Below are 24,647 nucleotides of genomic sequence, written 5' to 3' on the forward strand. Positions count from 1 at the left end.
ACTGAATAAATTCCTCTTCACCTTAGTTTTAAAGGGAAGTCCCTTTATTCTGAGGGCTGTGCCCTTGGATCTTAGAATCTCTGACTAATGGAGTTAACTTCTCTGCATCCAATCTATCCAGACCTTTCAAGAGTGAGATAGGTTTCAGATAGATCTCCACTCTTCCTTCTGAATTTCTTTGAGTACAAGCCCCGAGATATCAAATACTCCTCATACACCAAGCCTTTGATTCCTGAGATCATTTTTTTGAACCTCCTCCAAGTTCTCTTTGGAGCCAGCACATCTTTCCTTAGACACAGGGCCCAAAATTGCTCACATTACTTTTCATTCAACTGGACGCTGCATTTCTGAAAATGTGAGAACTTGAAATGTGGCGATTGATTGCCAAATTTTGTGCATTTACAAGTTATTCAGTTTCAAAGGAAGTAATAAAGTGTTTTGAGATGTCTTGATATTGTACTAGAGCTACCTAAATTCACCTTTATCTCCTCCACCCTCTATATGACAGAAACATTAACTCTACTTCTTTTTGCACCTACTGCGCCTGACCTGCTGAGTTTTCCAAATGTTTTATGTTTATATTTCAAGGCTGTCTTCAGGCAGTAATACCACTTCTCTGCATCTATTTCTGGAGCCCAGGCCTGTTCCATAGCTTTCTTCCTGATATAGGAACTCTTTCTAAAATGACTGGAGCTGCATAGGTTGAACAAGAAGGAATGCAGACCAGTTACAATGTTTTGCTTCTGAGCACCTACATAGATTAAAAAAAGGTGAAAAAAAGGATTTCCTTCTTCTAATCAATATCTGGCGTATCTTGTAAAGTGTACACACGAATATTGGTCAAGGGTATGGCTGTGGTCCTTTGCAAGGCTGAGCAGCTTGTCACTGCTCATTATCTCGGCTCACACATAAAGAATGTAAGCCACATTAAAACTGTGAATAACTTACTACCGTCATTGTGTCTGTCGTAAACTAATGGATGAAATTGGTCAACAAGTTCGTTCTTCCAGAGCAATTATCAGCAAAGATGGAAGTGAACGCAATAAAACTGGTAATTTTTTTATTCCTCTGCTCTGTGCAAGAGTCATTGCTGTTGAGAGGGGGGAAAGGTAAAATCAGAGTAATATATAATCTTTTCATTGGTATTATTGTCCCATACTAAACTGTTAGTCTCACTCACTAGTCTAACTGTACTACATGTTCTGGCCAAAGCTATTGATCAATATTTGCAGCAGACTTATTTACAGCTGCTTTTCCTGCTGATTAATAATAAAAATTGCTTCACAGATTAGTTTTAATAGTTTCAGCATGGACTCCATCCACTCTAAAATTTTCCTTTTAAACCACATGTGAGCTGTTTAAAACAAATTACTAAATTGAAGCTTTTAACCTGAACAGTGTACTCCTGTGCTCTGGTATTCTGGTGAATGATAAGATCCAGCAGTGTAAGTTACACTTTAAGGAAGGTCTCTATGAACATAGTGCTTACAATGATTTAAGAAGAATGTCTTAATTTAAATAAAAAAAATGAGGCTTTCACGACAATGATGTGAGTCAAACAAATTTAGTTAAGGACCCTTTGCCTGGAATGTAGATTGTGTGTATCTTTTGTGTGCTGAAACCACAGCATTTACTGCTGGTGCCAAATTGTGCCTGCCTCATAAAAACCTCAAAATTGGTGATAAAAAAAACTGCACAACAGCATTAAAATGTTGTACACCCAGAAAAAGAAGCATTAAATCAAGGCCTGTGGGTCTCTCAGTGGGATCAGGTTAAATGCAGGCTGCTGCAGACACTTTACTGTGCAGCAAGCAAGCAAGGCGTCAGCCCTTAAAGGCACACTCCAAACAGCGATACCAACTATAGCAGAAATGGAGGCAGCAAGGGGACAAAGGAAGAGCCTTAGAGTTACAGAATGGGCCAATGAAATGCTCATGAATTCAAATTCAGTGAAGAAGGATTTAAGGAAGGTGAGGAATGCAGAATACCTATTTGGGCCACCATAAAAAGAGCTGAAAAGTAGCAAGAAATTTCATGTATCTATTAGTGAATTTCAATTTGAATTTAAATTTACATTTAAATCTTACATTCGTCCCACAACATGAGTGAGTAAAAATTTTCGCCTTATAACTCCATCGCAATGTACAGAGATATAAATTTATAAGTCTAATGGCTTGTAGAAAGAAGCTGTCCTGTAGCCTCTTGATCCTGGCTTCAATGCTGTGGTACCGTTTGCCAGACGGAAGCAGCTGAAACAGTTTAAGGTTGGGGTGACCGGTGTCACCTATGCTTTTCCAGGCCTTCTTTATTGCACCAGTTGCTGTAAATGTCTTCAATGGAGGAAAGTTCACATCTACAGATGTGCTAGTCTGTTCGTACCATTCTCTGCAGTGCCCAGCGATCAAGGTTGGTACGGTTCCCGTACCAAGCGATGATACAACCAGTCAGGATGTTCTCAGTGATGCCCCTGTAGAAGGTCTTGAGGATTTGGCGGCTCTTGCCGAACTTCCTCAGTTGCCTTAGGTAGAAGAGACAATGTTGTGCTTTTTTGCCACACAGCCAGTGTGTACAGTCCAGGTGAGATCTTCAGTGATGTGTACACTGAGGAATTTGAAATGACTTACCCTCTCAACTGCAGTCCCATTGACATTGATCGAAGCAAGCCTGTCTCGATTCCTCCTGTAATCCAAAATCAGCATTTTTGTTTTTGGACACTGAGGGAGAGGTTGTTGTCTTGGCAACACTATGTCAGGGTGTCAACCTCTCCTCTGTACACTGTCTCGTCACCACTAGAAGTAAGGCCAATTAAAGTCGTGTCACTTGCAAATTTGATCAGCAGATTGGAGCTGTGAGTGGCAGCACAGTCGTGGGTGTAAAGAGAATAGAGGAGGGGACTCAGGGCACAACCCTGGTAGGCACCTGTGTTGAGGGTCAGAGGGGCAGAGGTGAGGGAGCCCATCCATGCCACCTCCTGGCTATCTGATAGGAAGTCCAGGATCCAGCTGCACAAGGCAGGGTGCAGGCTGAGGTCTTTGAGTTTCTCGTCAAGTCTGGAGGGAATTATGGAGCTAAATGCTGAACTGTAGTCCAGAAACAACATTCTAACAAATGCACAAACAGGAGGAGATCTGCAGATGCTGGAATTTCAAGAAACACACATAAAAGTTGCTGGTGAACGCAACAGGCCAGGCAGCATCTCTAGGAAGAGGTACAGTCGACGTTTCGACCTGAGGCCTGACGAAGGGTCTCAGCCCGAAACGCTGACTGTACCTCTTCCTAGAAATGCTGCCTGGCCTGCTGCATTCACCAGCAACTTTTATGTGTGCTGCTTCTAACAAATGCATCCCTCTTCTCCAGGTGGGTGAAGTTGGTGTGTAGTGCTGTGGCTATGGCGTCATTGGTAGACTGGTTCCATTGGTAAGCAAATTGTAGGGGTCCAGTGTGGGTGGTATCATGCTGCAGATGTACAATGGTGTTTTGCTGAAAATTGAGGTGAGGCGACAGGGCTCAATCGTTCAGGCATGCTACCTTGGTTTTCTTAGGTACAGGGACAATGATGGATGATTTGAAACAGGAGGGAACTACACACTGGGAATGGGAGAGATTAAAAACATCTCTAAACACCAGCCAGATGTTCCACACACACTTTGAGGACCCTCCCTGGGACGCCATCCGGCCCCGCTGCCTGCGGTCGTTGGAATGTTCTATGTCCCTCAGCCTCAGAGATGACCATAGAGCAGATCTCATCAGTGGCTTTCCTCAGGAGTTCGGTCTTATCAACCTCGAAATCGGCATAAAAAACATCTAGCTTGTCTGAGAGCAAGGTGGCAAATTTGACTGTCCTGCCATATTTCCTTTTGAAGTCTGCGATGGTGTGCAGTCCTTGCTATAGACTGTGTGTGTCATTGTCGCAGAGTTGTGACTGGATTTTGTCCCTGTGTTGCCATTTTGCCACCCTGTTGGCTCTACGTAAATCATAGTGGCATCCTTTAAGCTCCTGTTAGTCTCTGGAGGTGAAGGCTTTATTCTTTGCGCTGAGAGCAACACACGTTGAGTTATTTATTCAAGGCTTCTGGTTTGGGTAGACCACGAACGATTTTTGGTGAACAATGTCTTCAGCGCACTTCTGAATAAAGTTTGTGACCACCTCTGTGTATTCGGAGATGCTCTCAGCTCAAAATACATCCCAGGTGACTGTTTCAAAGCAGTCTTGTTTCTGATTGAATCTGATTGGTTGGCCAGCAGTGGATGGTTTGCACCCTGGCCACTTCCTGTCTCAGTTTATGCCTGTAGGCAGGTAGGAGCAAAATGGAGGAATGGTCAGACTTTCCAAACGGAGGACGGAGAAGTGCTTTGTAGGCATTGAGGAAGGGAAAGTAGCAGTTGTCGAGTATGCTTCCTCCCTGTGTGCTCACAAATCACAATATTGGTATTGGAATTGGTTTAATATTGTCACATGAACCAAGAAATACTGAAAAGCTTGTCTTCCATGCTATATGGTTCATACAGGTGGCTACCAGAGCAGGTCAAAGGCTAGGAGTCCTGCGGCATGTAACTCACATCCTGACTCCCCAAAGCCTGTCCACTATCTACAAGGCTCAGGTCATAGTGTAATGGAATACTCGCCACTCACCTGGAAGTGTGCAGCTCCAACAACACACGAGAAGCTTGACACCATCCAGTACAAGGCAGCCTGCTTGATTGGCACCCCTTCCACAAGCATCGAATCCTTCCACCATCGATGAACAGTAGCAGCAGTGTGTACTATCTACAAGATGTACTGCAACAACACACCAAAATTCCTAAGGCAGCACTTCTGGCACTTACCATTTAGAAGGATAACAACAGTAGGTACCAGGAAACACCACCACTTGGAAATCCCCCTCCAAGTCACTCACCATCCTGACTTGGAAACATATCGCCATTCCTTCATTGTTGCTGGGTCAAGATCACAGAATTCCCTCCCTAACAGCATTGTGGGTGTACCTACACCTCAGGGACTGCGGTTCAAGAAGACAGTTCATCACAACTTTCTCACGGGCAGCTAGGGATGGGCAATAAATGCCGGCTTAGCTGCCGATGCCCACATCCAGTAAATGAATAAATTTTTAAAAAGCAGATTAAATCATTAGACTGTTCATTGAGGTAGAATAGGGTAAAACAATAACAGTCAACGTTTCAGGTCAAGACCCTTCATCAGGACTGGCGAAGGGTCTCAAGCCAAAACGTCTTCTGTTTATTCCTTTCCATAGATGCTGCCTGTCCTGCTGAGTTCCTCCAGCATTTTATATGCTTTACTCTGATTTCCATCACCAGCAGAACTTCAATAACAATACCAGTGCAGAATTAAGTGTAAAAGCTACTGAAAAAGTTAATGAAACAATAAAGCCAAGATCATAACAAGGTAGATTGTGAGATCAAAGAGTCCATATTATTGTACAAGAGGTCTGTTCAAGAGTCTTATAGCAGTGGGATAGAAACTATCGGTGAGCCTGGTGGTAAATAATTTCAGACATTCGTATCTTGTGCCTGATAGGACAGGGGAGACGGGAAAACGTCCAAGGTAGGTGAGTGAGGACTTCGATTACGCTGATGCTTTACTGTGGAAGCGATAAGAATAGGCAGAATCAAAGGATAGGAGGCTGGTTCGAAATATATGCCGAGTTGTGTTCACAACTCTGCAGTTTTTTGCAGTCACATGCAGAACAAGTGCCATACAAAACCATGTTATAGCCAGAAAGAATGCTCTCCATATGTATCAATTAAAATTGGTAAGGCTGAAGGAGACGTGCAAAATGCCTTTTAAGTTCCTGAGGAAACATTGGTGAGCTTTCTTGGCCATAGCATCTACGTGGTTGGACCGGGACAGGCCTGATGCTCACACTGAGGAACTTGAAGCTCTCAATGTCATGTCAACACCATTGGTGTAGACAGGCACATGTGCGGCACCCCTCTTTCTGAAATCAATGGCTATCTTTTTCGTTGACATTGAGAGAAAGGTTGTTGTCATGACACCATGTCACTGAGCTCTCTATCTCCTTCCTGTACCCTAACTCATCATTATTTGTGACGCAGCCCACTACAGTGGTATCGTCTGCAAATTGATAAATAGAGTTAGAGCAGAATCTGGTCACGCAGTCATGAGTGTACAGGGAGTCAGGGAGTAGATTCGGGTCTGAGGACGCAGGCTTGTGGAGCACCAGTCATGCCATCAGTGTTGCTACCTATCCTCTCTGATTGAGACCTGTTGGTCAAGAAGTCAAGGATCCAGTTACAGAGGATGGCATCGACTCCTCGTGTCTGGAATTTGATGAGTGGTGACATACTCTTTCTCTTCTGTGTAATTAGGAGACTGTCAATTTTTTTTATTGTTAAAATTGGAGTTATGTATTTAAAATTTAGAATACATGGTAATGCTAAAATATCTGCCTGCACCTTTAAGAAAAAACAGTGATGTCATTATGCATGTGCGGAGTGGTAAAAAAGAATTACATTTTTCTAGAAAAACGAACATCAAGTACTGGGAACTGCTTTTCCCAAGAGTACTAGTCCAGTGGTGAGGAAAGGTGAATAATATTTGATAATATCAATGTAAGTTCATTTATACTTGTTTGTACATCTAGAATATCGGTAATTTGACATGTTTTACACATGGATGCTTTAGATTTTTGCAAGTAAGGTATTGACGCTGGATTGCATGGTCGTACGAAGTTCCTTGTCGGCCTAGTAGGTTAGTCTTTCTAGTAATTTAACTTCAAGGCAATATATTGTAAAGAATTATTTTATTTTTTAAAATAAAAAAGGTTTATTTTTGTCTTACTTTATTGTTTCAAGACCGAATGTGAATGTAATAGAGTAACATGAATGCGTTCATCTCTGTTTACATAGTGTGAGCGAGGAGAACTCGTTTCAAGATCTAGCCTTTATGTGTTTGGAAGTTAAGCATATGTGTGCCAAAGTGAGTATACGTCTTAGCTAAAATGAGATGTATTTACGTATATTTTTGATGTTGTGTATCAAGTACAGGGTTGGTGGGATTCTAATTTTGTTTGTATTGTTTTTTTTAGGATTATCACTACCGTATTGGTTTTCTATATTTTGTTTTATTTATTTTCATACTGCATACGTAACTAGTTGATACACGAGTGTGGACCAAAATCAAGCTGCGATTGTAACAGCAGGAACTGTGCTTTTAAAATTCATTTTGTTGTTTTTATTTTGATACCCTTTTACTGCATTAAAACATCTAAAACAGATGGAGGAATTAAAGACCCAAAAATGTATTTGTTGGCTTGAGTGTGTATTTTTCCCAGGCTACATCTGTTCAAAGCTTGTGCAGAATGTGTTAAACTAATGGGGAAGGGATGTGTTCGCGTTGATGATGTTGCCTGCCTTTGTTTTGTAACCCATTATAATATGTAAGCCCTGCTACAGTTGATGGCTGAACTGGGACTTGGATTTTGGACTGTTACTGTCTTTTAGCATCTCTGATAGCTTTATTTCTTGTAGGGGTCAGGGTCACCTGGTTTGAATGATGCGGACCTAGACTTCAAAAGAGAGTGGTTCATACATGATTTCCAGTTTGGAAACATCTGAATTGGCCTATATTCTATATATATACACATACACACACACAAAGGCACAACAGCTACTTATACATTGTGTGTAATAAGATTGCTTTTGTGTTTATATTTATTGTGATTTTATGCTGAATTGGATCCATCTTCTATACACTTGTTTAGAGATGAATGTTAATAAACGTCTCCGAATCTTGAAAAACACACAGACAGACATACAAGCACTGACACACTTAGCCAGCCATAGATACATGCACATCTCACATCCTACTACTGACAACCTCCCACTCTCTCCTTTAAAGTCAAACAAGGATCAAGAGCGAAGCCAGCCGGATAGATGGGGAACCTGTCTAGTGCAAACCTGCACCAGGCTGAAGCAGTTGACCTTCTGCAGCACTGGCAGGAAGTGCACCACTGCATGACCCACCTCATCAGCAGACTTTATGGAATCTGTTGTGTACGTTCTGCAAAACCGTGTTTCATTCTGATTACTGCTTCTGAGTGGATTGATAATCAAATACAAGATGTCAAAGATGATTTGGATGGATTTTTCAGGTGCAACATCCTTCTGTTTTGATTTTCTGGATGAGAGGAGAGGCTTCCTCTTCCTCCCCACCACTGCATCAGGAAATAGAGACATGGGGAGCAGGATGGAAGAATGGAGGGAGGGGAGAAGAAAATGTGGATTTTGATGATGAGCACAGTTCCTTACTGTACCTGACACTCTACAGAGGGTGGCACCATCTAGAATTTGCAGTATAGTTCAGAGGGGCACATGTGATAGTTGTGTCGTTTGGCACCAGACATAGGGAGCCCAATGTAGAGGCTTTCCTGAGGGATGATCCACGCATTCAGACTACTTATACTTTATACTTCATTGTCGCCAAACAATTGGTACTAGAACGTACAATCATCACAGCGATATTTGATTCTGCATTTCACGCTCCCTGGATTACAAATATTAAATATTAAAGATATTAAAAATAGTTAAAATTAGTAAATATTAAAAATTTAAATTATTAATCATAAATAGAAAATAGAAAAGTGGGGAGTAAGGTAGTGCAAAAAACCGAGAGGCAGGTCCGGATATTTGGAGGGTACGGCCCAAATCCGGGTCAGGATCCATTCAGCAGCTATATCACAGTTGGAAAGAAGCTGTTCCCAAATCTGGCCGTACGAGTCTTCAAGCTCCTGAACCTTCTCCCGGAGGGAAGAGGGATGAAAAGTCTATTGGCTGGGTGGGTCGTGTCCTTGCTTATCCTGGCAGCACTGCTCCGACAGCGTGCGGTGTAAAGTGAATCCACGGACGGAAGATTGGTTTGTGTGATGTGCTGCGCCGTGTTCATGATCTTCTGCAGCTTCTTTCGGTCTTGGACAGAACAACTTCCATACCAGGTGGTGATGCACCCTAGAAGAATGCTTTCTACAGTGCATCGATAAAAATTAGTGAGGATTTTAGGGGACAGGCCAAATTTCTTTAGTTTTCTCTGGAAGTAAAGGTGCTGGTGGGCCTTCTTGGCATTGAACTCTGGTTGGTTGGACAAGTCAGGTCATTTATGATATTGACCCCGAGGAACTTAAAGCTTTTGACCTGTTCCACTTGCGCACCACCGATGTAAATTGGGTCGTGCAGTCCGCTACTCCTTCTGAAGTCAACAACCAATTCGTTCGTCTTACTGACGTTGAGGGATAGGTTATTGTCTTCGCACCATGCCACCAGGTTCTTAATTTCCTCTCTGTACTCAAACTCATTATTACCCAAGATGCGGCCTACAATTGTGTCATCAGCAAACTTATATATTGAGTTTGATGGAAACTTGGCTACCTTGAAGGACTCAAATATCAGCAATGGTTTTGCAGCCAGGCTGATGTGAGTGGACAATGAGGTGGACAGGCCAGTCTGACCAAATACAAGAGATGACAAGGTGAGTGGAAAGGTTTATCATGCTTTTTCAGAAAGGCTGTAAGGAAGCACTGAAGCTGATGGGCACTCCTTGACAAAGACTCAGTGACAATCCCATTGCACTAGTTGAGGTGACAGCTGCCATGGCAACACAGATGGAGACCATGGTCCTCCTGTGTCTCTGTCATAAGGGAATATGAACAACAAGTTACTTATCTGGTGAGAATCACAAGCCAGTCCAATGTGACCTCTCATCACGAGAAGGTAATCCACCTGATTTATTCCCAGTTTTTTGCCAATCACACAAAGCTAATTGTAAAGTCTGGGAAGAGATTAGGATAATTTCTCATTATTGTATGACTCATCATTACATATTATGATGCATTTACCATTTGACATCATTTCTTGTCATCAAAATGAGACCTGAGATATCTGATTAAATAGTAGCATTTACATGCACTGTGATGAAGTGCTTTGAGTGGTTGGTGATGAAACATATCAACTCCTGCCTGAGGTGCGACTTTGATCTACTCCAATTTGCCTACCATTCCAACAGGTCAACAGCAGATGCTATTTCCTTATCACTTCACTAAGCCCTGGAACATCTTGATGGTGAAGATACACATATCAGTATGCTCTTAATTGACTACAGCTCAGCATTCAATGCTATCAGCCCCTTAAAACTAACCAATAATCTCCAAGACCTAGACCTCAATACCTCCTTGTGCAAGTGGATGCTAATTTTCCTCACTTTCAGACTCCAGTCAGTTCAGATTGGCAACAACATCTCCTCCACAATCCCCTCCAGCACAGATGCACAGCAAGGATGTGTGTTTAGTGCCCTTTTCTACTCAGTTTTTACTTACAACTGTGAAGCTAAGTACAGGCCCAATGCCATATTTAAGCAGCAGACAAAATCACTGTTGTTGGCCGAATAAAGGTGGTGACGAATTGGCATATAGGAGGGAGACTGTAAACCTGAATAGCACCACAACAACAACCTCTCACTCAACATCAGCAAGACCAAGCAGCTGATTCTTGATTACAGGTAGAGGAAACTGAAGGTCAATGAGGCAGTCCTGACTGAGGGTCTTGGCCTGAAACGTCGACTGCACCTCTTCCTAGAGATGCTGCCTGGCCTGCTGCGTTCACCAGCAACTTTTATGTGTGTCGCTTGAATTTCCAGCATCTGCAGAATTCCTGTTGTTTGCATTTTTAAATTCACTACTGCGAAGCCTCTTCCGGTGATGCCTACACCGAAGAAGTTTAGATCCTCTAGTCCTGACGAAGGGTCTCGGCCTGAAACGTCGACTGCACCTCTTCCTAGAGATGCTGCCTGGCCTGCTGCGTTCACCAGCAACTTTGATGTGTGTTGCGTCAATGAGGCAGTTCTCATCAGGGGAACAGAGGTGGAGAGAGTCACTTTTAATTCATCTGTGTTAACATTTCAGGGGATCTTTTTGTATTTGCACAATTTATCATCTTTTGCACATATGTTGTTTGTGTGTAGTGTTTCATTGATTCCATTGCGTTTCTTTGTATATATGTTGGTGCTGCTCGGGATGGCTTAAAACTAGTTTGGCGGGGGATGGGAAATAGAGCACCAGGTCAGAAAGTGGAGAGATGCAGAGGAAGGTAGGTGTCATGGCCGGTAAAAACAGGCAGGAGCAATGGAATCACGAGGAAATCTGCAGATGCTGGAAATTCAAGCAACACATACAAAATACTGGTGGAACACAGCAGGCCAGGCAGCATCTATAGGAAGAGATACAGTTGATGTTTCGGGCCGAGACCCTTCATCAGGACTAACAATCTTTTCGTTAGTCCTGACGAAGGGTCTCGGCCCAAAATGTCGACTATACCTCTTCCTATAGATACTGCCTGGCCTGCTGCGTTCCACCAGCATTTTGTGTGTGTTGCAGGAGCAAAGGAATGACAGGATAGGATGGATAGTTTGAAGTGTGTGTATTTTATTGCTAGAAGTATTATGGGTAAAGGTCATGAACTTAGAGCATGGGTCAGTACATGGAATTATGTATTGTGGCCATTACAGAGACTTGGTTAAGAGAAGGACAAGAATGGGTGTTTAATGTCCCAGGGTGTCAATGTGTTAGAAAAGATAGAGAAGGAGGTAAAAGACGTTGAGGGGAGTTGCAATACCATTCAGGGACAATATCACAGCTGCACCAGAGAGGACATAAGGGAAGACTCATCCAATGAATCTAGATGGATAACACTCAAACAAAGGAAGGGTACAATCACTGTGATGGGATTATGCTACAGAGCCTCTCATAGTCACTGGGACATTGAGGAAAAGATATGCAGGCAGATTAAGGAAAGCTCTCAAAGCAGTAAGTTTGTTGTCATAAGGGATTTCAACTTCCCTAATATAAATAGGGGCCTTCTTAGTGCAAGTGGTTTAGACGGGGCAGAATTTGTTGGGTGCATCCAGTGATCAGCAGCACTGGGGCTCCACAGGGGACTGTCTTGTCTCCTTTCCTCTTCACCATTTACACCTCGGACTTCAACAACTGCACAGAGTCTTGTCATCTTCAGAAGTTTTCGGATAACTCTGCCATATTTGGATGCATCAGCAAGGGAGATGAGGCTGAACACAGGGCTACAGTAGGAAATTTTGTCACATGATGTGAGGAGAATTATCTGCAGCTTAATGTGAAAAAGACTAAGGAGCTGGTGGTAGACCTGAGGAGAGCTAAGGTATCGGTGACCCCTGTTTCCATCCAGGGGGTCAGTGTGGACATGGTGGAGGATTACAAATACCTGGGGATACGAATTGACAATAAACTGGACTAGTCAAAGAACACTGAGGCTGTCTACAAGAAGGGTCAGAGCCGTCTCTATTTCCTCAGGAGACTGAGGTCCTTTAACATCTGCTGGACGATGCTGAGGATGTTCTACGAGCCTGTGGTGGCCAGTGTGATCATGTTTGCTGTTGTATGCTGGGGCAGCAGGCTGAGGGTAGCAGACACCAACAGAGTCAACAAACTCATTCGTAAGGTCAGTGATATTGTGGGGATGGAACTGGACTCTCTCACGGTGGTGTCTGAAAAGAGGATGCTGTCTAAGTTGCATGCCATCTTGGTCAATGTCTCCCATCCACTACATAATGTACTGGGTGGGCACAGGAGTACATTCAGCCAGAGACTCATTCCACCGAGATGCAGCACAGAGCGTCATAGGAAGTCATTCCTGCCTGTGGCCATCAAACTTTACAACTCCTCCCTTGGAGGGTCAGACACCCTGAGCCAATAGGCTGGTCCTGGACTTATTTCATAATTTACTGGCATAATTTACATATGACTGTTTAACTATTTATGGTTCTATTACTATTTATTATTTATGGTGCAACTGTAATGAAAACCAATTTCCCCCGGGATCAATAAAGTATGACTATGACTATGACTACGTGGGTTTCTTAAACCAATATGTAAGTTGTCCAAAAAGAGGAGGGACTGAACTGAACTTCCGTTGCGTAATGAGACTGACCAGGCGACTGACCTTTCAGTGAGTGAGCAGTTTGCAAACAGTGACCACAACTCCTTGACTTTTAAAATAGCTATATCTATAATATAATATATACTGGCCCAATCAAAGGTGGTGATGAATCAGCGTATAGGAGGGAGATTGAAAATCTGACTGAGTGGTGCCGCAAAAACAGCCTTTCACTCAATGTCAGCAAGACAAAGGTACAGATTATTGAGTTCAGGAAGAGGAACCCAGAGTCCTTGAGCCAGTCCTCATTGGGGGAATCAGAGGTGGAGAGGGTCTGCAACTTTAAATTCCTCAATGTTATCAGTTCAGAGGATCTGTCTTAAGTGCCATTACAAAGGAAGAATGGTAGTGCCTCTTCTTTCTTAGAAATTTCAAAGAAGATTAGATTTTGAAGATTCAGCATGTCATCTAAAACTTTGACAAACTTCTATAGATGTGTGTCGGAGAATATGTTGACTGGTTGCTTCATGGCCTAATATGGAACCACCAATGCCCTTGAATGGAAAAAACTACAAAAAGTAGTGATTACAGCCCAGTCCATCATTGGCAAAGCCTTCCCCACCATTGAGAATACCTACATGGTGCACTGTCACAGGAAAGCAGCACCAATCATCAAGGACCCCACCACCCAGGCCACGATCTCTTCTCACTGTTACCATCAGGAAGAAGGTACAAGAGCCTCAGGTCCTACATCATCAGCTTTAGGAACAGTTCTTACCCCTCAAACATCAGGCTCTTGGAGTCAAAGGGATAACTTCACTCAATTTCACTCACCCCATCACTGAAGTTCCCACAAGCTATGGATTCACTTTCAAAGTATCTTCATCTCATGTTCTTGATATTTATTGCTGATTTTTTTTCTTTATTTTTGTATTTGCAGAGCTTGTCTTTTGCACATAGTAGTAGTCATACTTTATTAATAGTCATACAATAGTCATACATTGTTTGTTTGTCTATCCAGCTGGATGCAGTCTTTCATTGATTCTATTGTGTTTCTTGTATTTACTGTGAATGCCTGCAAGAACATGAATCTCATGTCTGTATATGCTCACACTAATGTACTTTGCAAATAAATTTACTTTAAACTTTGAACCTGAACTTTGAACATTGAACTTATAAGGGCATACTTATCCCTACAGAAGAGTATTAAATTGGAGCAGGGAAAATTATGAGAGCACTAGGCAGGAACTAGGGAGAGTTGATTGGGAACAGCTGTTTTTTGGGCAGGTCCACATCCGACATATGAAGGGTGTTTAAAGACCAACTGCATCGACTACAGGACAGATGTGTTCCAGTCAAAAAGAAGCATAAGAAAAACAAGGTAAGAGAATCTTGGATGTTGAGGGAGTTGATGAATTTAGTCAAGATGAAAAAGGAAAAGTATATAATGCTTAGGAAGCTACAATCAAACTGAAGGATTATAAGGAAGCCAGAAAAGAGCTCAAGAAGGGAATTAGAAAAGCCAGAAGAGGCAATGAAAACTCCTTTGCAAGTAGGACTAAAGAATCACCACTCTTTGGCTAAAAGAACATTAAGGTGACTAAATCCTGAGAGCTTGCTGGGATAAACCCTGGTTACCGAGAGAGGAAAGAGAAAAGATTGCTAGACCTTTACCTAGGCTAGGACCTTTGTGTCCTGTCTAGCATCAGGCGATATCCTGGAGACTGGCGAATAGCTGATGTTGTTCCATTGGTTAAGAAGGGAACCAGAGATAATCCTAGAAACTACAGGCCAGTGAGTCTCACGTCAGTGGTAGAGAAGTTATTGGAGAGAATTCCTAAAATAGGATCTATGAGAATCTGGAAAACTATTTCTCAATTAGTGAGAGTCAGCATGACTTAGTGCGGGGTAAGTCATGTCTTATGAACTCGATTGACCAGTTGACGAGAGTGATTGATGGAGGGAGAGCTGTGGATGTTACCTAAATGGATTTTAGAAAGGTGTTTGACAAGGTCCCTCATGGGAATCTCATCCAGAAGATTAAGATGCATGGGATCCATGGTGAATTGGCTGTTTGGATTCAGGACTGGCTGGCCTACAGAAGACAAATGGTGGTGGTCAAAGTAATTTATGGAGGTCTGCGATTAGTGGTGTTCCACAGGGATCTGTACTAGGACTTTTACTGTTTGTGATGTATATAAATGATCTGGATGAAAATATAGATGGGTGGATTAGTAATTTTGCAGATGATACAAAATTTGGGGGTGTTGTGGATAGTGGGATATAGATCAGTTGCTGATAGGGTGGAGAAATGGCAGATGGAGTTTAACCCAGCCAAATGTGAAGTGTTGCATCTCGGTAGGACAAATGTAAAGAGACAGTACACAATAAAGGGCAATACATTTAATAGCGTTGAACAGCAGAGGGATCTCGGGGTCCAAGTTCATAGTTACCTGAAAGTGGCTTCACAGGTTGATAGGGTGGTTATGAAGGCGTATGGCACGCTTGCATCTATTCGTTGAAGCACTAATTACAAAAGTCAGGATGTTATATTGCAGACTTATAAGCATACAGTTCTGGTTGCTTATTATAGAAAGTATGTCAAGGCTTTGGAGAGGGTGTAGAAGAGGTTTACCAGGATGCTGCCTGGATTAGCTGGCATGTGTTATAATGTGAGGCTGTTTTCTCTGGAGCAGTAGAGGCTGAAGGAAAATCTGACAGAGGCTTATAAGATCATAAGAGGCAGGAACAGAGTGGTCAGACAGAACTGTTTTCCCAGGGTTGAAATATCTAATACCATAGGCAAGCATTTAAGGTGAGAGAGCGTCATTTTAAAGGAGATGCGAGAGGCAAATGTTTTAGACTTGACTGGCATAGGCTGCCTGGGGTGGTGTTAGAGGCAGGTATACATTAGGAATTTTTGAAGAGGCTCATGAACATGAGGGAAATGGAGAGATATGGGCATTACGCAGGCAGAAATGATTTGTTAGTTGGCCATCAGATTACTACTTTATTTGGTTTGGCACAACATTTTGGGTTGAGGGGCCTGTTCCTGTACTGTACTGTTCAATGTTCCTTCTTCTGTGTTTTATACTGTGAATGCCCATAAGAAAATAAACCGCAGGGTAGTATATGTGGACACATGCTTAACTTGATTATAAGCTTACCTCTGAACTTTTGAAACTAGATACTTCAGTTTTTAAACACTATTATTTTTCATTGTTCATTACATCAAAATCAAAAACACAATCTTGTGAAATGTGTTTTTTATTTCATGACAGAGCATACAGAATATATTTCTCTTCCTAGCAACACACATAAAATGCCGAAGGAACTCAGCAGGCCAGGCAGCATCTATGGAAAAGAGTAAACAGTTCATGTTTCAGGCTGAGACCCTTCATCAGGACTCATGCTTGTGATTTGACATTTCTCTTCTTGTGACTTTTTTTGTAAGGAAGGACAAATGCATTTGTATCCAAACAAACAGTTCTTCCTTTCAAACATAGTTTAGCATCTCATAGTTCTTCAATGGTCTCTGTCTGCCCTTCAGACCCTTACCCAAGTGGTGTAAGCATGAATAGGAAGTTTGACCAGGGGGACAAATTACATTCCAGGTCCTTCACACAATAGAAAGTTTCACTTGGTGAAGTGCCGTTAGCTTGCTGTACTGTCAGAAGTGCTTCTTCTGCATGAAGCATCAAACCAAGCCTCTGTTAAACCTTGTAGTTGGGGGAAGGAGAAAAGAAAGTGTAAAACTAGTCTTGACAATATTTGAAGAGGAGCAAGGTATTTCTCAAATTCAAAACGTATATCAAATACTACCATTAAAATTAATTACTTGTGCATTTCTCATCTCTGCTTGCGGGATTTTTCTGATCAAGATCCCAAGAACATTTCCAACATTAATTCAATGATGATAATTACAGCATTACATTTTCCGATAACCTACTTTAAGATGTCCTGATCCTATAAAACATTCTGTAAATGCAAGTCTTTTTGTGAGATTCACAGTTAAACCTGATTCTGCCCAAGTCAACAAAGGGATGAGGTACTGACAGTGGATAATAAATGATTGCCGTGAGCTTGTTGAAATGCTTGCTTCAATTACAGCCTAGTGGAGGATAGCTAGCTTAGCAGAGACGGAGAAATCCCCCTGCCAAAAGTTGATCTTGTATGATTTAATAATGACCGTTATGTTTTCTCATTCCAAAACATCAAAATAATTAAAAGAAAAACATGGGAGTCAGAAATGTGAATCTAACTTCGAGTTTACATTTAAATGAGCTGCACATGTATCACATGGTAGCTTCATGAGGTATGCAGTTCACTTATTTTTACATGTAACGTAATGAGTTATTTAAGCAAACATAGAATGCTTAATCAACATACATACTTACAAGATTACTCAAATATTACTGAAATACTAAATACACGGCATTCCTCCCTGCTTAACTATCAGCTCCAAATCTGTAGAGAACGCATCTCAACTTAAATACACAGAATACTATATAATACAACTACTATATGCAGACATCCACAGCATATTAAATTTTAAATTTTCTCATTTAGACTCTGTGGTGGATTTCTTATTCTTGTGGGATAATGTCTTTCTTGACAAGGGAGGTCACTCTGCTTGGCAGAGTTGCTGCAAAAACAGTCTCCGTAATGGCTGTAGGGATTGACTCTGAGACGACAGGAAGTGGCTCTGACAGCTCTGGACACCCTTCTTCTCCATTTCTTGGCTTTTCTCTCTGAATCTACTTCAATCCCTTTCTTTTTTCTTTCTCACATTCTTTCTCTCTTTCACACATTTCTTGCTCACATTCTTTTTATCTCTTTTCTCCTTTTCAATTTCTTGCCTTTCTTTTTCTTTCCATCCCTTTTCTTCTTTCTAGGATGTGCTTCCTGATCTTGGGAACATGCGTTTAGCTCACTGGAGTATTTTCCTATTAATCCTTCTATTGCTTCCTTTATAATCTGATCTCTCCTCTTGGTTTCAAGATCAGAAATCAAGTCAGGTTTAATTATCATTCAGACCATACATGGATACAGTTGAATGAGACAGCATTCCTCTGGGGTCCAGATGCACAAAATACATCCAAGGTAGTGAGAGAGAGAGAGAGAAAAAAAACACACATATCTTTATGCAAGAAAACACATGCATATTCCAAGTCCCTGAGCAACATGCAAATTGATGGTCAGCTCCTGGCAATCCAGCCTGCCATTTTGCTGGTCAAACACTGGAGGGCAGCACTTATGGGAGAGGCAGACTCCCAAACAAGCTACACCACCTCCAGCGTCATCTCACCTGGACTGCAGCAGCAGACATGCATGCTTGAGGCCTAGTTCTCGCTACAGCCGAGGACATGCTGCCGCCTCGCTGCCTGTCTTACCACCAAACAAGGGAAACAGACCTGCAGCATCTCACATTATAAGCAGCGAACAGGATCTTGTCAGTCCAAGACAGTCACTCACAGTTACACTTCACGGTGCTTTTGCGCACCAACTTTGATGTCTTCAAGTAGCAGGCAGGCACACGGTCTGCACCCAGGTCAGATCCAACTAACCCTCTCCGACCCGTCGGCTGGCTTTTCCAGCCTGACAGCCGGCTTCACCTTCTCTGAGCTGAGGGGCAGCATCTTGTTCTCTGACGTCCACTGGCTCCTTCAACACCCTGGCTGGGAGCTCTGAACAATAAACTGATCACTGATGCGATAGACATTTTGTATCGATTGTTCTTGGAGTCCAGTATAGTCTTACAATCATATAAAAACACATTTTAAAAGGTAAAGAGCACCTTTGGTTGGGCCCTGAGAGGCCGCTGCGTTCGAACACGTCAGCATCTTACCAGAAGCCCATCTCATCCACAACATCATCTGACACATCCTCTGTGTTGTATCTCCATTGACTCCATTCTTTTTGGCTTTCCATTCATCCAGCTGTACTTTACATCTACTTTTACAAGCAGCTTTTTGTCTCCCATTTGAAGTTCATGCAATAACCTCAATACACACAGAGTAGATTCTGGTTCTTTATACTCAAAAAAGGCGAATGCCTGCAGTTTCCCTGAAACTCCTTAAACTCTCTTTCAGCTTAAAACCAAGCCACATTTCACAACATATCAGAAGCTTTCTCTGATTAGTTTCCTACAAAAACGGTTATAGGCAAACCACGGCTTTCATGCTTCCTCTGAGCAGCATGGTCCTACTTTGGTCCGATATGCTTTCTAATCAGAGGCACAGTGGTTGGCACTAACATTTGTTCAACTTCTTTTGTGCAACGTTTCATGATATACAGCATGGAGACAGTTGTGGCATCATCCAGTACCTTTCTTTATTTGCTTTCAGTTGACTGCATGGGATGTGGAATACAAATGGTGGATGCATCTTTAATCAAGCTGTAGTTGTCTCAGCCAATCACAACCCCAGAATACCAGCTTGTAGTCTTAGCATACAAGCCCAATGTGGCTTGCTGATTATTATATTTCACTGCTACCGATGTCATTCACACACAAGTTACCTTTCCTCCATTATAATTTCTTAATTGGATATCTAAAGACTTCAGTTCAGCACTTTTGAAATGCCATTCAAACCCATTTTGTGGAATGACTGAAACAGCTGAACCAGTGTCCAATTCCATTTTAATTATTTTTCCTTTTCCTTCTGGTGTAAACCATATTGTTTGTCCTAGTTAGTTTTCTCATTGTAAATCTCAAGGCTAGCTAGTCTTCTGTCACTCTCATCATGATCTGATTTTGCATCAACAGCATACAGATTAGGGGTGTTTTTGGAACTGCAATATAATTTTTTTTTTCTCTTCCCTGTGCAGTCCATTTGTTTTAGTCTGCTTGACGTACTCTTTGTACATGTCTTACTTTGTTGCATTTTGTCCAAGTTTCCCCTTTAAATCTGCATTTGTCCGGAGTACATGAGCCGAACCACAACGGTAAGACAATTTGTTCATTCTGGATGGTTTCTCTTTAGATGTTGCAGATTTGTTCACACTTACTTTCATTCAGACTGCAGCTCAATTGTGTGTGTCTCTCTCTGCAGTTTCCATTGATACAGCTATTTCAATTGCTCATTTAAATATAAGTTGTGCTTCAGTTATGAGCTGATTTTGAATGCTTACTTGTAAGATTTCACAAACTAAGTAATTTCTCAGTGCTTCATTAAGTCCATCACTGAACTAACAATGCTCAGGCAATCTCTTCAATTTAGCCATGTCCATAGACTCCCCTTCCTTTTGATTCTGTTTATGTAACCTAAAGCATTCTGCATTCAACAATGGCTTTGGTTCTAAATGTTCCTGAATTTCTTTAATGATATCAGAAAAGCTAATTTTAGCTGGTTTGGTTGGAGCAGTTAAACCCCAAAGCAAACTGTATACCTTTAAATTGAATGCACTCAGTAAAGTGGGCACTTGTTTCTCATTGACTATTTCATTTGGTCTAAAATGCTGCTCAATCTGTTCAGTGTATAAAATCCAGTTATCTATTGTGTAATCAAATGCTTCAACCTTTCTGAGTTTGCCATCCGTTTCTGCTCTTTTTTTAAATAATTATTATCACCTGTGAATACTTCTGTTTTCTGCCTTTGTTTTAACTTGATCATTTATCTCTCTGTCTGCCAAAGTCGCGAATATCTCATCATGCTTCAAGAGATAAGTAGTTGCCTCAGGTTCATTTTATAAATACCTTGTCACCACTGTTATGTTTTGTAACCACAAAACAGTAAACTAATTAAATTAAAAACCTGGAAATCCAAAATGCGAGTCTGTGTTTATTTTTATGAGAGGTGAACCTGTATTGTGTGGTAATGTCATGATGAATGTATTTCACTTATTTTCACAAATAACCCATAATGAATTATTTAAACAAAGAATGCTTACATCACCAACATATATACTTAGTCAACAAGTTATTTACTAAATTGGTCCAATATTACTGAAATATTAAATACACAACATTGACAACTTCCATTAGCCCATTAAGGAGGTTGTTAAACTGCCTTTGGTTTCTACTAATGGATCATTTCACCAACAAGATTATCACTGGAAAAGTTAAATGTATAAAGATCAAATCAGCGATAGAAATCAAGAGATGTTCCCAAGCACAACAATCTTAGTTCTGATGGGCCTGTTGACTGTCTGACAGGATTTCTGCTTTCTCTAATGAAATTAAAATAAGAATGGGGTTATTATTCTGTTACTCAGTTCAATATTTAATCACTTTAGATTATTTGGTCACTGTTTGGAGGAGCTACATGTGCACAAGTTAGCTATAGCAATGCCTACTTTACATCTGTGACATCACTTTAAATGCATTGATCATAAAAAACTTCATGGTGCACCTGAAAGAGTTAAGAAAAGTACCATTTAAATCCATTGAAGTCAAGTTTATTATAGAAACATAGAAAATAGGTGCAGGAGTAGGCCATTCGGCCCTTTGAGCCTGCACCACCATTCAGTACGATCATGGCTGATCATCCAACTCAGAAACCTGTACCAGCCTTCCCTCCATAACCCCTGATCCCTTTAGCCACAAGGGCTATATCTAACTTCCTCTTAAATACAGCCAATGAACTGGCCTCAACTGTTTCCTGTGGCAGAGAATTCCACAGATTCACCACTCTCTGTGTGAAGAAGTTTTTCCTAATCTCAGTCCTAAAAGGCTTCCCCTTTATCATCAAACTGTGACCCCTCGTTCTGGACTTCCCCAACATTGGGAACAATCGTCCTGCATCTAGCCTGTCCAATCCCTTTAGGATTTTATACGTTTCAATCAGATCCCCCCTCAATCTTCTAAATTCCAACGAGTATAAGCCCAGTTCATCCAGTCTTTCATCATATGAAAGTCCTGCCATCCCAGGAATCAATCTGGTGAACCTTCTTTGTACTCCCTCTATGGCAAGGATGTCTTTCCTCAGATTAGGGGACCAAAACTGCACACAATACTCCAGGTGTGGTCTCACCAAGGCCTTGTACAACTGCAGTAGTACCTCCCTGCTCCTGTACTCAAATCCTCTTGCTATAAATGCCAGCACACCATTCGCCTTTTTCACTGCGTGCTGTACCTGCATGCCCACTTTCAATAACTGGTGTATACTGACACCCAGGTCTCGTTGCACCTCCCCTTTTCCTAATCGGCCACCATTCAGATAATAATCTGTTTTCCTGTTTTTGCCACCAAAGTGGATAACTTCACATTTATCCACATTAAATTGCATCTGCCATGAATTTGCCCACTCGCCTAACCTATCCAAGTCACCCTGCATCCTCTTAGCATCCTCCTCACAGCTAACACTGCCGCCCAGCTTCGTGTCATCCGCAAACTTGGAGATGCTGTATTTAATTCCCTCATCCAAGTCATTAATATATATTGTAAACAACTGGGGTCCCAGCACTGAGCCTTGAGGTACCCCACTAGTCACAGCCTGCCATTCTGAAAAGGTCCCGTTTATTCCCACTCTTTGCTTCCTGTCTGCCAACCAATTCTCTATCTACATCAATACCTTACCCCCAATACTGTGTGCTTTAAGTTTGCACACTAATCTCCTGTGTGGGACCTTGTCAAAAGCCTTTTGAAAATCCAAATATACCACATCCACTGGTTCTCCCCTATCCACTCTACTAGTTACATCCTCAAAAAATTCTATGAGATTCGTCAGACATGATTTTCCCTTCACAAATCCATGCTGACTTTGTCTGATGATTTCACCGCTTTCCAAATGTGCTGTTATCAACCCTTTGATAACTGACTCCAGCAGTTTCCCCACCACCGACGTTAGGCTAACCGGTCTATAATTCCCCGGTTTCTCTCTCCCTCCTTTTTTAAAAAGTGGGGTTACATTAGCCACCCTCCAATCCTCAGGAACTAGTCCAGAATCTAAAGAGTTTTGAAAAATTATCAGTAATGCATCCACTATTTCTTGGGCTACTTCCTTAAGCACTCTGGGATGCAGATCATCTGGCCCTGGGGATTTATCTGCCTTTAATCCCTTCAATTTACCTAACACCACTTCCCTACTAACATGTATTTCCCTCAGTTCCTCCATCTCACTGGACCCTCTGTCCCCTACTATTTCCGGAAGATTATTTATGTCCTCCTTAGTGAAGACAGAACCAAAGTAATTATTCAATTGGTCTGCCATGTCCTTGCTCCCCATAATCAATTCACCTGTTTCTGTCTGTAGGGGACCTACATTTGTCTTAACCAATCTTTTTCTTTTCACATATCTATAAAAGCTTTTACAGTCAGTTTTTATGTTCCCTGCCAGTTTTCTCTCATAATCTTTTTTCCCCTTCCTAATTAAGCCCTGTGTCCTCCTCTGCTGAACTCTGAATTTCTCCCAGTCCTCAGATGAGCCACCTTTTCTGGCTAATTTGTATGCTTCTTCTTTGGAATTGATACTATCCCTAATTTCCCTTGTCAGCCACGGGTGCACTACCTTCCTTGATTTATTCTTTTGCCAAACTGGGATGAACAATTGTTGTAGTTCATCCATGCGATCTTTAAATGCTTGCCATTGCATATCCACCGTCAACCCTTTAAGTATTATTTGCCAGTCTATCTTAGCTAATTCACGTTCATACCTTCAAAGTTACCCTTCTTTAAGTTCAGAACCTTTGTTTCTGAATTAGCTATGTCACTCTCCATCTTAATGAAGAATTCCACCATATTATGTTCACTCTTACCCAAGGGCCCTCTCACGACAAGATTGCTAATTAACCCTTCCTCATTGCTCAATACCCAGTCTAGAATAGCCTGCTCTCTAGTTGGTTCCTCGACATGTTGGTTGAAAAAACAATCCCGCATACCTTCCAAGAAATCCTCTTCCTCAGCACCCTTACCAATTTGGTTCACCCAATCTATATGTAGATTGAAGTCACCCATTATAACTGCTGTTCCTTTATTGCACACATTTCTAATTTCCTGTTTAATACCATCCCCAATCTCACTACTACTGTTAGGTGGCCTGTACACAACTCCCACCAGCGTTTTCTGCCCCTTAGTGTTATGCAGCTCTACCCATATCGATTCCACATCCTCCCGGCTTATGTCCTTCCTTTCTATTGTGTTAACCTCCTCTCTAACCAGCAACGCCACCCCACCTCCTTTTCTTTCACGTCTATCCCTCCTGAATATTGAATATCCCTGAATGTTGAGCTCCCATCCTTGGTCACCCTGAAGTCACGTCTCTGTGATCCCAACTATATCATATTCGTTAATAACAATCTGCACTTTTAATTCATCCACCTTGTTACGAATGCTCCTTGCATTGACACAGAAAGCCTTCAGGCGCGCTTTTACAACTCTCTTAGCCCTTATACAGTTATGCTGAAAAGTGGCCCTTTTTGATGCTTGCCCTGAATTTGCCGGCCTGCCACTTTTACTTTTCACCTTACTACTTTTTGCTTCTACCCTCATTTTACACCCCTCTGTCTCTCTGCACTGGTTCCCATCCCCCTGTTGTGAACTAACCTCCTCTCGCCTAGCCTCCTTAATTTGATTCCCACCCCCCAACCATTCTAGTTTAAAGTCACCTCAGTAGCCCTCGCCAATCTCCCTGCCAGGATATTGGTCCCCCTAGGATTCAAGTGTAACCTGTCCTTTTTGTACAGGTCACGCCTGCACCAAAAGGGGTCCCAATGATCCAAAAACTTGAATCCCTGCCCCTTGCTCCAATCCCTCAGCCACGCATTTATCCTCCACC

This window comes from Mobula hypostoma, chromosome 2 (assembly GCF_963921235.1).
Source record: "Mobula hypostoma chromosome 2, sMobHyp1.1, whole genome shotgun sequence".
NCBI classification, from domain to species: domain Eukaryota; kingdom Metazoa; phylum Chordata; class Chondrichthyes; order Myliobatiformes; family Myliobatidae; genus Mobula; species Mobula hypostoma.